This window comes from Panicum hallii, chromosome 5, assembly GCF_002211085.1.
Source record: "Panicum hallii strain FIL2 chromosome 5, PHallii_v3.1, whole genome shotgun sequence".
Classification (NCBI taxonomy): domain Eukaryota; kingdom Viridiplantae; phylum Streptophyta; class Magnoliopsida; order Poales; family Poaceae; genus Panicum; species Panicum hallii.
This window is the reverse complement of record NC_038046.1, coordinates 31,059,988-31,076,034: the sequence shown is the minus strand read 5'-3', so window position 1 is coordinate 31,076,034 and position 16,047 is coordinate 31,059,988. Positions and strand designations below refer to the sequence as shown.

Here is a 16,047-nt window from a genome sequence, read left to right as displayed (position 1 = left end):
ATCAAACATGTTATTCACTCTTTTACTGGACATTCATTTAACGGGTATTATCTAAATTGTTTAGTTACATTAGGTAATAGGGTTTAATTACCCTAAACATCTAAACTAAATACATTAGGTAGTATACTTGGTTATCTTAAGCAAACAAACTAATTACATTTAACATCTTTATGCAACAGATTAATCAAAATAAATTATTTAAATAAACGACATGTAAATCTTAAATGAATTTTTTAGAGCAATGCACTTTAAAACTAAGGCTATAAAAATTACAAAATATTGCTTTAGTCTAATTACATTTATTGTAAATTTATCAGGATTTTATTTAAACAGGAACTATGCCACAAAATTAAACAAGAACACACATTAAATGATTAAGATACATTTATAACTGTAGTTCTATACTAGATCTAGGGTTCAAAATTTATGGACATGTTCTACTATACAAGAGTAACATTCCAGCATATTATCATAATTATTCATGAACCAAAACTATTGTTCATGAATTTCCTTTGAATCTAAACCTATATTCATAACTTAAGTTGCACTAGGTTTCCGACTCTCAAAATTTTACCATGAACTAAACATGTCAAAAGAATGCTAAGGTTAAATTTTAAGCTACAAACATGAAAAGATGCATCTAGAATTAATTTATGAGATTTTCATCAACATACATCAAAAATACTCAAACATCATAGCTAAACAATAGATCTGGCCCTGCAAATTTTACATAGAGCTATTCAAGACATGCACAACTTATGTTCCAATGCTCAGCTATATCACAGCTGTGAATTAAAAGATCTAATTAAAGCATCCATTTTCTACTAATTAAATCATGGCACAAAATACACAGATTCATCTCATGATCATAACACAAAAGTTGCAGTATTTAATCCAAGGATTCAAACCCAACTTGTTTGACATTTTTACCATTTTTCTATGATTTACTACGATTTTTCAAAATTTCAGCCAGAAATTTCAAGAAGGTCCAGCGCGACACTATTTATATGAGTTATGGGTTGTGCAGATGGGCCCCTGAAATTCTTCCTATTGTTGTATGGAGTCCCTGGTCATGATTTTTGGAACAGAGAAAACTCAGTGAGCTCGATTCCGGCGATGGGGGTCGAGGAGAGCGGGGAGGGGCTGATGATGGCTGCCCACGGCGAACAGGGGCGGCGGCGGCTATTGCAGCGGGTGGTTCTGTTCGAAGAAGTAGAAGAAGGAAGGAAGGAAAGGAAGAGGAGGGCGAGAGCAAGAGAGCAAAGGAGGATATGCTGGGCTTAAATAGGAGGAGGAGGAGGGCAGGGGCACGGCACAGGCGACAGCGGCGGCGACAGAGCAGAGAGAAAACAGAGTGGAAGAAGAAAGGGAATTTTTCCAAGGACCTATGCACAAATTCAGAAATTACAGGGATCTAGGTGTAAAGAAGAATTTAACCACTGTTCTAGAGTTCAAATGAAAAAGTGTTTAAAATAAAAGTTGTGTAACTTTTCAAATCCTACAACTTTGTTTTAGAGTTTAAATTCAAAAACTCAAAGAATGAAGTGTTAATTTAAAATCTTGGACTAAAATCAAAATTATAATGTTTTTGTCCTAAAGGGTGTAAATTTCATAATATTTAGGACCTAAATGTAAGCATTTTTGACATGTCATGATGACTTGATTTAATTGCAAGCATTTATGACATGTCATGATGACTTGACCTTATTGCAAGCTTTTATGACATGTCATGATGACTTGACCTTTTTACACTTTAGCCCTTAGTAACTTTGAAAGTTACTTTTACAATTCAAGTGCTTGCATAAAAGGACTTATATTTTTGTGAAATTACATAAATACCCTTATTTTCACAACTTTACTCAAATTTCACACCATTCAAAACATACATTTCAAATGAAACTTTTGGGTAAATACATTTTTTACAGGGGTTACAGTAAGAAAAATGTGTTTGCAAAACAACCCTTCACCTGTTTTGAAGTTACCCCCCATCCAAATATATTTTGCAAAAACAACCCTAGTTTTTTTCATAATTATAAAAATACCCCTTTTGCTTGTATTTAAGTTTTCAAAAGCTTCACATAAACACACACAAGCTTTACATTAACAAGCACATACTTCATACTAACAAATAATGTGCCTAACTTACCAGTACATGAACTGTCACACTTGAGTTGGCAGCGGTTATTCACACTCTCAAGATTTGGAGACATTATCTTATGGGCGCCAAGTGTAACATTTACACTGATCATAAGAGCCTCAAATATATCTTTACCCAAGCTGACCTAAATATGAGGTAAAGGCGTTGGTTAGAACTGATCAAAGACTACGATCTTGAGGTACATTACCATCCTGGCAAAGCCAATGTGGTTGCGGATGCACTTAGCCGCAAGGCACATTGCCATTGCTTCCTTAGAAGCCTTCAATGAAACTCTTTGTTATCAGATGAGAAATCTCAATCTAGAAATTATTCCTCAAGGTAGTCTGAATTTCATATCCATCAAATCTACTCTTCAAGATAGAATCATCCTGTCACAATTACGTGATGAAGGCATCAAAATTATCAAGCAGAAACTATCTCAAGGAGAGGCAAAATATAGATGCTTCCACACTGATCATCAAGGAGTTCTATGGTTCAACAATCGTATTGTTGTACCTAAGGACCATCATCTTCGCAAACAAATCCTTGATGAAGCACATCTATCCAAGTTTTCTATTCATCCTGGTAGTACTAAAATGTATCAAGATCTTCGACAAAATTTTTGGTGGACCAGAATGAAAAGAGAAATTGCTAAATATGTATCTGAATGTGATACGTGCTAGAGAGTCAAAGCCAGTCATCTAAGAGCATCTGGTACACTCCAACCACTGCCCATCCCATCGTGGAAGTGGGAAGACATTAGTATGGATTTTATCATTGGTCTTCCCAACACATCCCAAAAACATGACTCCATATGGGTGATCATTGATAGACTTACCAAAACTGCTCACTTCCTTCCGGTGCATACCACTTATTCTACCAAAAAGTATGCCGAAGTCTACCTTGATCAAATTGTTCGATTACATGGTGTCCCAAAAACCATTATCTCTGATCGAGGGGCATAATTTATTGCCCGCTTCTAGGAACAACTGCATTATGCTCTTGGAACCAAACTAATTCGAAGCTCTGCGTATCATCCTCAGACAGATGGACAGATGCAGCGAGTTAACCAAATTCTTGAAGACATGCTCCGAGCTTGTATTATTCACTATGGTACAAGCTGGGACAAGTGTCTCACTTTGGCCGAGTTTTCCTACAACAATAGCTACCAGACCAGCCTTCAAATGGCTCCTTTGAAAGATTTATACGGTCGAAGATGTCGAACTCCTTTGAATTGGTTTGAGACCGGTGAACGCCAGATCTTAAAGGTTAAACTTATCCAAGCCAATCTTAAAGCCGCCCAGTCTAGACAGAAGAGCTATGCAGATCAAAGGAGAAAACCTTTACAATTTCAAGTAGGGGATTTTGTCTATCTCCGAGTATCTCCTACCAAAGGTGTTCAGCGTTTCGGCATAAAAGGGAAGTTAGCACCCCGATATGTCGGACCATTCGAAATCCTTGAAGTTTGCGGCCTAGTGGATTACAGAATTTGTCTTCCTTCTCAGTTGGCTGCCGTTCATGATGTCTTCCATATCTCTCAACTCAAGAAATGCATGAAAGTGCCTACTGAGATTGTTGAATCACAAACCATTGAGATCAAACCTGATCTATCTTACACCGAGCAACCTATCCAGATCCTTGATACCAAGGAGAGAGTCACCAGAAGAAAGAAAATTAAGATGTATAAGATCTTATGGAACCACCACACAGAAGAAGAAGCAACCTGGGAAACCGAAAACTATCTTTGGAAAAACTTCCCAGAACTTCTAAAGACTATTTAGGTAGCTATCTTCCGAGCCCTATCATCCTTGTAATCTTAGGACGAGATTCCTTTTTGGGGGGGAGGTTGTGACACCCTAGGTGTCAAAATTATAAAATATTAGGAAGAGTGTGAAATGTAAATACATAAAATTAAATGAAATTGGATGGATGTGTGAAATTTGAGTGCATATGTGACAATAAGGACTTGTGTGTAATTAATCAAAAATAAGAGTCCTTTTGTGGAAAATGTTGAGTTACAAAGGTAACTCTCAAATTTACACTAGGGGTTAAAGTGTAAAAATATAAGTCATCATTACATTACCTGAACTTGCAATTAGGTCCAAAATTATAAGAAATTACCTTCATAAGGACAAAACCTTATTAAAGTTGAATTTGGTTCAAAAGTTAAAATTAAAGCTTTGTACTTGGAGTTTTTGAACTTGAACCCTAAAGCAATGTTGTAGGGTTTGAAAAACCCTACAACTTCTATTTTGATTATTTTCACATCAGGGTTTTGGATCAACGGGAAATTTTACTTTACAGAAGGATCCTTGAGATTTTTTAAAATTTCAAGGAGACCCCTCGGACCCCCCCCCCCCTCTCTTCTTCTTCCTCTGGCACGCTCTGCTCCTCTGCCTCCTCTGCCGCCGGAGCAGTGCACCTCCGCCGACCGCCGCTTTGCCGCTGCAGCCGCACCACCTCCAGCTTCCACCCTCCCCCACTCATCACTTGGACGCCGGCCGCCGCCCTAGCTCGCCCCTGATGGCCCTTTCCCGCGTGCACCACGCCGATCCGAACGCTGCCCGGCGGACACCTCGCCGCCATCGTGGCACGGGCCGAGCACCCCCTCCGAACCTCTAATCTCCTGCTCCCGAGCTTCTCTAGCTCGTGACCATTCTATTCTCCACTTCAACTCTTCCGCACAACACCCCGAGACCCGAGCTCCACTGCCGTCCCCTTCCTCCGCTCCGGCGACCCCCTGCTCGCCGTGGGTAAGCCTCCCCGCACCACTACAACCCCCTGGGAAGCTTCCCCTCACCTCATTGATACTCCCCGATCACTTCTCGCGACCGAACTCCCGCCGGAACCATCTCGCCGTCGCTACCCCCTCGCGCGGTGAGCTCCTGTTTCCGTCGAGCCCGTCCTTCCGCCCCTTCTCCGACTGATCGAACTACCCCAATAGCTTCCTCTCCTCTTGTTGCAGCTGCTGAACCAGGACTTGACCGCCCTCCTTGCCGAGAAATCTCCCGCCGACGAGCTCCCTCCGCCGCCGCCTCGGCCACCGTGAGAAACTCATCTCCGGTCACCCCCTCTTCCTCCCAAGCCCACCCCTGGACGCACCTTGAGCTCCTGATGCTCGTGGGCCAGTCTCTCTCCACCCCCGACGCCGCCCCTCGCCGGGATTTGGCCGGCGATGCCCCTGCCCTTTCTTCCCCGACGAGCAAGGACTTAATTGCTTTGATTTCAAACTTTCTAGGGTTCTGTTTGTAAAATTCCAATTCCTCCCCCCAATTCAAAGCTGTGAACTTCAAAAATATGTAGAAAATTGTAGAAAATTCAGAAAAATGTCAAACTAGTTGAGTTTGAATCCTTGAGTTAAATTCAACTACTTTTATATAGGGTTTTTGAACTGAATATGTCTGGATTTTGATCTTGGTTAAATAAGAGGAAATAGGTGCTTTAATTAGATCTTTTAATCCATAGTTATGCTGTAGCTGAATTTTGGAACTTAGGTTGTATGTTCCATGTGTAGCTCTGTGTAAAAAGTTTGAGTTCTTTACTGCTCAATTGCTTAAAAATTCGAGTACCTTTGTTGTATGTTGATGTAATGCTTAGATTTTATTTTAAGGATGCTTCTATTAGTGTTTGTATCTGAAATTTATACCCTAACTTTCTTTTCGCATGTGCAAACCATAGTAAAAATTTTAGGATTAATAGTAGGCTATACACCAAGTTATAGATTTATGCTTATTTTCAAAGATAATTCATTTATGCTAGTTTTTATTCATGAAAAATTATGAAAATATTTTGAGGTGTTGCTCTTGAGTAGTGCAACCTGTTCACAAAAACCTAGGACAAAATCTTGTATATATCTATAGTTATAAATAACTCTTAATACATTAGTGCTGTTGTTAATTATTCTTGTAGCATAATTTCTATGAAGATAAAATCTTGATAAGTTTACAGTAGCTTAAACATAGCTTTATCTATAATTAATAAAAGTTTCAACCCCCATGCTATAGTAGTCTGTTTTGTAAAAAAATGAAACATGTTGTCTAATGTAGCTAAGTAGGTTAGTTTATACTCGATAAATGACTGCCCAGTAGAAGAGTAAATGATATGTTTGATGAGTAAGCTATGTTGTCATTGGATTGCAACTTTATTGTGAAGTAAAATAAAAGTGTATGCATCTCTTAAACTACATCTTTGGATATCTTATAGACTCAACTACTCTCGCCGACGGAGACTAAGAACTGATCCCGGAATCAGAAGTGGAAATTTCTGAAGACGCCGGGAACGTCGTCGGAAATCTAACTGAAGCTCCAAACCAAAGTTCGGAAAACCTTGACACTCCTGCCCCCAACCCCACTCACGAAGGCAAGCCCCGGTGCATAACCCAGTATTTCAAATTACTACATTTATGCAATTCTATATGTATATATTATATCTTGCATTAAGTCCAGGAATTGAAATGGAATCCTAGATGCATTGATACTAGGAACCTATGTATTGTGCCTGAGTCCTTATCGCATAGATGCTCTGCTAATAGGACCGGTAGAAGTCGAGTGATTTCCTGTCACTCGCGCGATATAGGAGTTGCAATGTTTACATTCCTGCAACCACTATAAGGATGATGGACGGGGTTGTGATTATGATTCATGACCTGGGTAAGAACCCCGTCTGTGTTGATGAATTTGGCTAAGGTCGCAGTGTGTGGTAGTCGTGGTTAAGCATTTGAATGTACTAGCCACATGCCGCGAAATATGGTAAGCGGTAAGCCTAGTAACCAATCGGCCCGAGGAGTGGACATACCTCCCACCACTCGTATTTGGTTTTTCTGGTTACTCGCTTTGACGTGTGGGAATACGTGTTGCAGGGCAACCAGGAGTACGGTCAGGTAGTCGCGCTACAGACGTACGTCCTGCACATTGAATGTGCGTATGGTCCTGCAGTCGCTTGTGGTGGATCTGATCCACGAGTCGGAATGAAAGGCAAACGGTTGCTTCAGAACAATCTCTAGATGTTCCAAGCTTGTGAGTTAGGTTTACCCTTACAAGGCTGAAATTCGATTCAGAAATCGTCCGTTTCTCGCGGAGATTGAGACTGCTTGATCCCTTAGCCACATAGAGTAACAAGAGCAACTTTATGGTTATCAAAGATGATGTTTGACTAAAGATTCTACCATGCTTGAGTAGTTATAGGTGCTTACCTAGAATGAATAATTAACTAGAACTCGAAAGCTAAAATTCGAAATTAAGGATCTACTCTTTGTTGCTTTTTAGCTGAAAACTTTACCCATAACCATTAAAGCCTTCATGAGTTTAGTTACATGGCTAAGTATATTATGAAACGGGTAAGCCTTGCTGAGTATTAGAATACTCAGTCTTGCATTGTGACTTTTTATTTAGGTAATCCCCTTGAGGACTCTACTCTGCCTGTGCCATGGCCTTAAACTCTGCCTGATGGTTGATCCGTGGAGTGGGACCCGTCCCCGGCCAACACTGATCCTACCGAGTGATATCATGCCAGGGCTTAGAATGATATCCGTACTAGCAATGTGTACAGTGGTTGTGTTTAAAATTCTGCTGCCGTAAACTTGAAAACTTGAACCAGTTTGTAATAAATCCTATCAGTTTGGAACTGATACTACTTTCGACAACTTGTATAATATAAATGCCTGTGATGTAAAATATGACGGTGATTGTATCTCTGGACTCGCCTTCGTGCGAGGTACCTTGTTTGATCCTGCATCGGTGGTTTATCGGGACGTTACCCGACAGGCCAAGGGATTATACCGTTTGAAGTATGTTGGAGCCCTCAGGAGTGGACTCGTGTACTTGAGCCGGTGTAATTCAGGTTAGTTCTGCCACAAGTTGGAGTCAGAGATCGCCTCCGATTCCCCCGCGAGGAGGTCATGGAAGGACTCCGAGACGTAGTCCATCATCGCCACGAACTCGCTGTCCCGTGGGGAGCGAATCAAAGCGCAATGCTATGAGGCGTTGTGCATCTTGGGCCGCGTTGTGCAAGCCGAACGGGAACGTTGTTGGAATGCTCCCGGTCAGGATATCTAGGGAGAGCGGTTCTTCTCCGGAAAGCTGCGCCGTCAGTTGGCGAGCGAGAAGAGAATGCCACGCAAGTCCTCCTGGGTTAGTCGGGGACCCTGGAAGGCATGGAGTTGTCGCCCCAGCCTCTCGCGATTAAAATTAGGGAGCCAGCTGCCCTCTGAGGCGCGAAAGTCCGGGGTGCTCAGCCGCAAACCCTTGAAAGCCTCAACGACAGGGTCGAGGTTGGTGGTGCGAGGGGGTCGGATCGGAACGTGAACCAGCTCCAGCCCTCCCTCCATGGTGACGATGGAGTCCAGGCTCCCGAAATGCATGAGTGCACCCAGGGCCCATCCTTTGGCGTGGTTGGCCACCCACAGCCTGGTGGAATCGACAAGACGCATAGAAGGCCCCTACCTGGCGCGCCAACTGTCGGTGCTTCGGACCGCCGACCAGTAAATTTGTGCTTGCACATGCTCGGATGGTGTGCAAAGAAGACACAAGGGTTTATACTAGTTCGGGCAGAATATCCCTACATCCAGTTCGAGTTGCTCGTGTTCTTCCACTGGTTTACAGTAGGGGTTACAAATGGTCGAGAGAGGGAATAAGCTCCCAAATCTCTGGTGGCAAAGTGCTAAGCGGGTGCATCCGTGTATCAGAGTTCGGTCCCCCTACGTGGGTCCTTCCCCTCTCTTTTATAAGCCAAAGGGCAAGGGTCGGATACATAAGAGAGAGAGAGATAAGGAATAGAAAGAGTGGGGTCACCGAGATCCCGCTGCTCTCCTTCCCTTTACATGGGCCCCATTGACCCTGTAGAATACAAGAGGGGTGTCCCTATACCGCTCCCTGGCGCGACGTGCGACGTGCGTTAACAGGATGAGCGGTGCGGGCCCCCGGTGTGTCTAGTGGGTGATGTGTTCTCCGACATAACGGGCAGCGTGAGCCCCCAATGCGTTTTGCGGCTTAAGCCCCGGCGCGGCGGGCGATAGGGGCTCACCGTGATGGCCTGGCACCTCTAGGGGTCACGTCGAGGCGTGCCTTCGAGATAGAGGCTTGACCTCCGACGTGAGCCTTCACTTTGCGGGACCCTGAGGGCCCCACGTCCCTGAGATGGGCACGGCCACGTCCGTACACTCGGGGTCGGGCGAGGCCGAGCTTGTGCTCTCGGGGTCGGGCGAGGCCGAACCCCTCCTACAGGGGTCGAATGAGGCCGAGCTCGCGCCCTCGGGGTCGGGCGAGGTGGCTCACACCCCACGTTTGGGCTTAATGCTGGGCCATCGATGTTCATTCAGCCGGTGGGCCATCCACGGCTACGTGGCTTCCCGGTTAGGCCGGGCTGCACAGTTTGGGAGGGCTAAAGCTCTCTAAAGATGTACTTTGGGGGATCCATCATGTTCGCCCTCGTCACCTATAGGCGGTTACAATTTTTTTTATTAGAGTAAAAACAATTAGGTGGGAGAGCCTCTATAACGTTGGAATTAGTCTTGGTTTTATATGGTTGCAAGAATGAAGTGTTGACTCGTCCTCCCGCATCGTGTCGTGTACATCAGCTGCACGTACAGTCATACTACAGATCGTTTGTTTACTTGCTCTTTTTTTCCTTGACATAATCACGCGCCATTGCGAGATACATCCTCCGCAAGTACAAGCCGGAGCCGCTAGGAGGCGGCGGCCTGAAGCAATCCGTGGCGGTGGACGTGTGGGTGGAGGTGGAAGCCCACCAGCTCGAGCACGTGCTGCGCACCATCGTGATGCACTGCATCATCGGCCCGTACGTCGGCTGCGAGCGCGACCAGGCCGCCGTCGTCGAGAGCCTCGGGAAGCTGAGGGCGCTGCTCCCGGTGTACGAGGCGCGGCTGTCGGCGTGCAGGTACCTCGCTGCGGACTACGTCACAGCCGCCGACCTCTGCCACTTCGGCTTCATGCGCTACTTCATGGCCACGGAGTACGCCGGCGTCGTGAACGCGTACCCGCACGTCAAGGCCTGGTGGGGCAAGCTGCTGGCGAGGCCGTCCGTGCGGAAGGTGATCGCCGGCATGCCGCCGGATTTCGGCTTTGGGAGTGGCAACATACCGTAGACACGTGTAATGTTTATTTGTTGCTAATACCTTGGTGATTCCAAACGCATCCTATAAAATACTTACTGTCAACAACAAAATACAGTTAACTAAGTATATTTCTTTTGTCTGCCAAAATAAAATGAAGTTAGTCTTACTATTCATGTCCTCAAATGTGACGTAAGTAAAATTGACCAAGTGAGTTCAAAACTCTCGGTAGGATGTCATTTACAGGTAATCTAATAATCTACTCATATAATAATCGTCTATTGCGTTCTTAGAGATATTGGTATAATAATCGGCTATTGCGTTCTTAAGAGTTATTGGTGCTGCAGTTGGCTAATAATCCACATCCCATTTCTCTTCTTTTCCATCTATCTTCTCTTCTCTAACTTGGCACAAGTCCAATGTAGCAACTCTTATAGTCCGTTTATAGCACTTACTATATTTGCTCTACTACGTACGTATCTGTAGAAATATTGGGCATCTAACCGAGGCTACACTTGAACCCCCTCGGACACACCTGGTGAAGGCAGGGCCCAGGGACGACGTTAACTGATGGGTTGGCCTATCCCGACTGGCCGGTAGCGAGCATATGTTTTCTTGGAATTCTCCATGGTTCCCAAGGGCCACGTCCCGTTCGTCAATTTTGTTATTCCATTCGCCGGCCGGCACGGTCGCAGCAGGCTGAGCCATAAGATAATGGCATGGGAAGTTTGTGCTTAGAGTCATATCTACATGTTTATCGACGGGATGAGTACCTCTTTTATAATATAAGTGCATGCAAGCCCTGTTTTCTAAAAAATTAGAAGTTAGTTTGTAAATATTTACTTTTTTATAATATAAGTGCATGTAAGCCCTATTTTTTAAAAAATTAGAAGTTAGTTTGTAAATATTTACTTTTATAAAAAGTTAGCATGATGTACGAATAAAAGATAAGAAATTCGTTAATATTATAAGAAATTCGCTAATATTTTAAGGATGAATAAGAATTCCGAGTACCTCTTCTTTGGCCAATCTAAGAAGTCCAATACGAGCACTCTTTCTTGCTTTGTCTGTATCACAAAATCAATCCAGTGACATCTGCAAAAATACTATATACGATTTTTACCATGGATTGGAGCATGTGTATATTGTAATAAAAGATTGAGATTAAACTTACCCAATTTGATATGGTGCATATATGGTATCAGCCTCATCTTACTATTTTACCATCATAATCCCTATGTAGACCGCAACCTAAACAACTGGAGCTCTGCCGGCAAGCGACCGGCTAACAGCCTAGCACCAATATATAAGGCTGGTGCCAATGGGGGGCGGTACCGCCCCCCTATCGACGCGGCGCAGGCGGGAGGCGGGCGGGAGGGAGAGAGAGAGCGGGATCCATCCCGCCGGGCGGGAGCGGGCGCTATCGCCCCTCTCGCGCCCGCGTTGGCAGGCGGGAGGCGGGCGGGAGCGAGGTGGCCCGCTGGCGTCGGGCAAGAGGGGTGGGGCGGGAGTGACGTGGTGCGTTTCTATTGGTCCATACGGAGGTTGAAATAATTAAATTTGGAAAAAAAAAACTAACATGGAGAAGAGAGAAGTGAGAGCTGGCACTGTAGACTGTGCATTGGAGAGGTGGGGTGAGAATGGGATGAGAGATGATGTGGTGGGGAGATATCTCCTCCCACCACTGTACTCAGCCTAACACCGGCCGGCTGGTAGCTTCTATTGAACACGCATACTGGGAGAAAACTTAAGCTGCCACACAACACAAGCTGTCAAGCAGCTATGGAGCCGACACCTCCTCCTCTCCTGACACCGTACAGGTTGGGCGCGTTCAACCTGGCGCACAGGGTGGTGCTGGCGCCGCTGACGAGGTGCGGGGCGTACGGGAACGTGCCGCAGGCGGCGCACATGTCGCTCTACTACTGCCAGCGCGCGACGCCGGGCGGCCTCCTCATCTCCGAGGCCTGCGCCGTGTCGGAGGCCGCGCGCGGGTACCTGGACGTGCCGGGGCTGTGGACCGACGAGCAGGTGGAAGCATGGAAGCCCACGCCAGGGGCGCCGTCTTCTTCGCGCAGAACTGGCACACCGGCCGCGCTTCCCGCGCAGGTGCCTACGGTCTCCAAACCTGAGCTCCGATCCTCGGGGTGCCGTGAGCCTTCTCTGTTGACTAAGCTGAAAGCTACTGAATTTTGACTATACTGCAGTAGCTAGGGTAGTTGTGGTGTAATAGTGACATGGACAGTTTCGTTTTGGACTGGACAGATTTCGAACCAAGTGGGCAACCACCTATCTCTTGCACGGATAAGCAGGTCCCGACTCAAGTCGGCGACGATGGCTATGTCGAGGAGTTCGCCGCACCTAGAAGGCTGCAAATAGAGGAGATACCGGGCGTCGTGAACGACTTCCGGTTTGCCGCCAGGAACGCCATGAAAGCTGGTGATTAATGATCGCTAATGCCAATCGAATCAACAGATATTCCTTTCGAGATAAAGATGCTTTCCAGAACTAATTATCTGGCACCGGTTGATGGTTGACTGTTTGATGTGGAAGGATTCGATGGGGTTGGGATCCACGCCGCGCACGGGTACCTTATCGACCAGTTCCTCAAGGACAGCGCCAACGATCGGGACGACGAGTACGGCGGCAGCCTGCAGAACCGGTGCCGCTTCGCCGCTGAGGTGATCACGGCCGTGGCGGCCGAGGTTGGCGCGGACCGCCTCGGCGTCCGCATCTCCCCGTTCTCGGACTACCTGGACAGCCGCGACTCCGACCCGGAGGCACTCGCGCTGCACGTCATCCGCGGCGCGTTGAACCCGCTCGGCGTGCTCTACTGCCACTTTGTGGGGCCGAGGATGCGCGTGAACCCGGGCAACGGGGAGCTTGCCCTCCCGCACATGGACATGGTGCTGCCGTTCCGGAGGGCATTTCGAGGGACGTTCGTGGTGACAGGAGGATACAACCAGGAGGATGGCGACGCGGCTGTCGCCGACGCCCACGCTGACCTGATCGGGTATGGACGGCTGTTCCTGGCGAACCCGGACCTGCCGGAACGATTTGCGAGGAAAGCAGGGCTGAACAAATATGATAGAAGCACCTTCTATACCTCCGATCCAGTGGTTGGTTACACCGACTACCCGTTCCTCCGTCAAGTTTAGATAATTGGGTCCATGTTGTGTATTTGCGTCTAACAGGCAATGTATAATGCATATACAACCTAGAGAGAAGATAGCCATGATGATTTGGTGACAGCTTCAAGAATCATAATCCCATAAATGGACATATCACTATCAGAGAAGTGTGATCATTCGTCTGCGGTTGTTAGTAGCCGGTACTAACTCGCATATTTACTACCGGACCGTAAGAATAGTGCCGTGGGGAGCTATTTAGTACCAACTAGAGCCACCAGCCGGTATTAAAGTACTCTATAGACGCCGGGGGGCAATGGCTAGATTCCCCCGGCGGCAACTTAGTACCGGCTGGTGGCTCCAGCTGATACTAAGGGTCTGTTTGGCATGGCTCCAACTCCGCTGCGAGTAGCTCCACTCCAAAACTGTAGATGGAGCTAGCTCTGGGTGGAGTTGGAGCTGGCTGGATGGGTTGTTTGGCATGGAGGGTGCCCCCCACTCTAGAAAAGAGGGTTTTGAGGGTGTATTGCCATCATTGCCTTGGTTCATAGGACCCACGTATCATACTCTTTTTAGCCATAAGTTTATTTGCAAAAAGCCCCTTAAAACTTCTAACTTCGTTTCAACTCTACCCCTCCCCTCTATCTTCTTTCTCTTACAGGTGGGCCAGGCCTCCTCTACTTCTCCTCCTCCCCTTCATGTTCATGGACAAGCAGGCACAGCGGCCTTGCCGGCGTCGGGGCTCGGCCCTAAGGCACCTTCGTGTGTAGACCGAGGTGGCAACCATGGCACAGCGGCGCATGGCAGCGAAGAGGCATTCGGGGCAGACTCGAGGCATTCCTATGGAGGCGGCGGTGGCAGTGAGGTGCGGGGAGGGAGGAGCCACAGGTGGCGGTGACGGATGGGAGGATGGTGGCGGCGGCGGGGGAGGCTCCCAGCATTCTCGAGCGGCGGCGGCCTTCAGGGCGGGCGTGGGGGGCTTGCAGGGAGGGGAGGGCGGTGCGCGGCAACGACCTTAGGAGCGGGCCACGGGCGGCCGCGACCTTCGGGGCGGGCGTAGGTGGCGCCGGCACCTGCTAGGAGGGAGGGGAGGGCGGCGCTCGGCAGATGGCGGCAGCGGTGGCTGGGGAGAGGGAGGTGAGGAGAGCGTCGTCAAGCACGAAGCGACGGGCCTCGGCGAGGAGCGCAGCGGGACCCGTCCAATGTGAACCCACTAGGGTTTGTGCCTGATCTTGCGATGGGAGGCGTGGGATAACTTGATTGATGGAGGAGACGACATTCACAGCGTGACTATAGCCTTCCAAGGATGCTACGCCTTAGCAACCGATACACCACCTCCTATGGCTGCCCCGATCTTGTGGAGCGCGACACCCCGGCCACTAAGGCACTCGTCCTGCAAACAATCGAAGAACTAGCAAGAACAAGTAGAACAAGTACTGAATTACCAGATGTAAATGAAGGTTTCAAACTTAATCTCCAATAAGGTGGGGTTCCAAAGATAGGAAGATGGGGGACTGATCTAGCATGCGCGCTTACTAGCAAATAGTGAGAGCTAAACTTTATCTAAACAAAATCCAAGTGTTCTAGGTGATGGCTAAGGGTATAAGGATGTGGGAGGACGACCACAGGGGTGCTGTGTCGTACTCCAACCCTAGGACGCGTCCCGTAATGGACTCAACTTGATACACGGCCCATTGGGCTAAAATAGGGTGACGCAGCACCATGGGCAGAAAAGAACTCTGCATTAGTTTGACGATTGAGGCCGACTCCAAAGAGATATGGATATTGGGCCGGATTTGTTTGAAAGACAACTTCATAAGCTTTCCATGAAGTACTTGAACACCTCAATCTGAGTCTGTATGCGACCGTGGTGACCATCACAAGTTTGTGCTGTTCTGCAGTCCGAATCCAGCCTGCGCGAATACGTTTCCCTTTCGGTCGTCTCCTTGGTTCCTAAGCAAAATAAGAGTGCATGCGTCTCCATGGTCTAAACATGATGGACATGAAATCAAAAGTGAACTCACCTAATGAATAAGTTGACGAGCACGAGCACGAGTCATAGGACCAGCAATAGATACTTGTGACGGCGTGCATGTATGTTGGTGTTGATGTCCTCAGCATGCTCTCCTTCTTGCATTTGAGTCATCCTCGACTCAAGCTCATCTTCCTTTTCCAAATATGGCTTCCAATTTGTAATAGTAAATATGGGACTAACCCTAAAATCTGCAGGGAGATCTAGCTTATGTGCATCCGCCCGAGGCAGCAATTTAGATTTTCGCAATTCAGGAAACCTTTTCTTTCTCAAATGCAACCAAACTTAATCTCTAGGTTCAAACTATAGTTCCTTCCTACCTTTATCACCAGCAAACTTATATTTAGCATTCATGCGCTCTATATTTTTTTAGTTGTTTCATGCACTTTTAACATCAATTCAGCACGCTTAGAAGCATCAAAATTCAATTTTTCAGAAGAAGGCAAAGGTATTAAATCAATAGGAGCATGAGGCAAGAAACCATAAACAATCTGAAATGGGCACAACTTTGTAGTAGAATGAAGTGAGCAGTTATTAGCAAATTTAATATGAGGCAAACATTCTTCCCATATTTTAATATTCTTCTTTAAAACAACCCTTAACATACTAGACAATGTTTTATTAACAACTTCTGTTTGACCATCAGTTTGGGGATGGCATGTCATAGAAAGCAAAAACTTAGTCC

At 46.6% G+C, this 16,047-nt stretch overlaps 2 pseudogenes; both read left to right on the top strand.

Annotated features, from left to right (window-relative positions):
• LOC112892597 overlaps window positions 1–10,238 on the top strand; it is a 62,817-nt pseudogene extending 52,579 nt beyond the window's left edge.
• A 1,734-nt stretch (window positions 10,239–11,972) lies between these two features.
• On the top strand, window positions 11,973–13,473 carry LOC112894090 (annotated as a pseudogene).
• The last annotated feature ends 2,574 nt before the right edge of the window (window positions 13,474–16,047 follow it).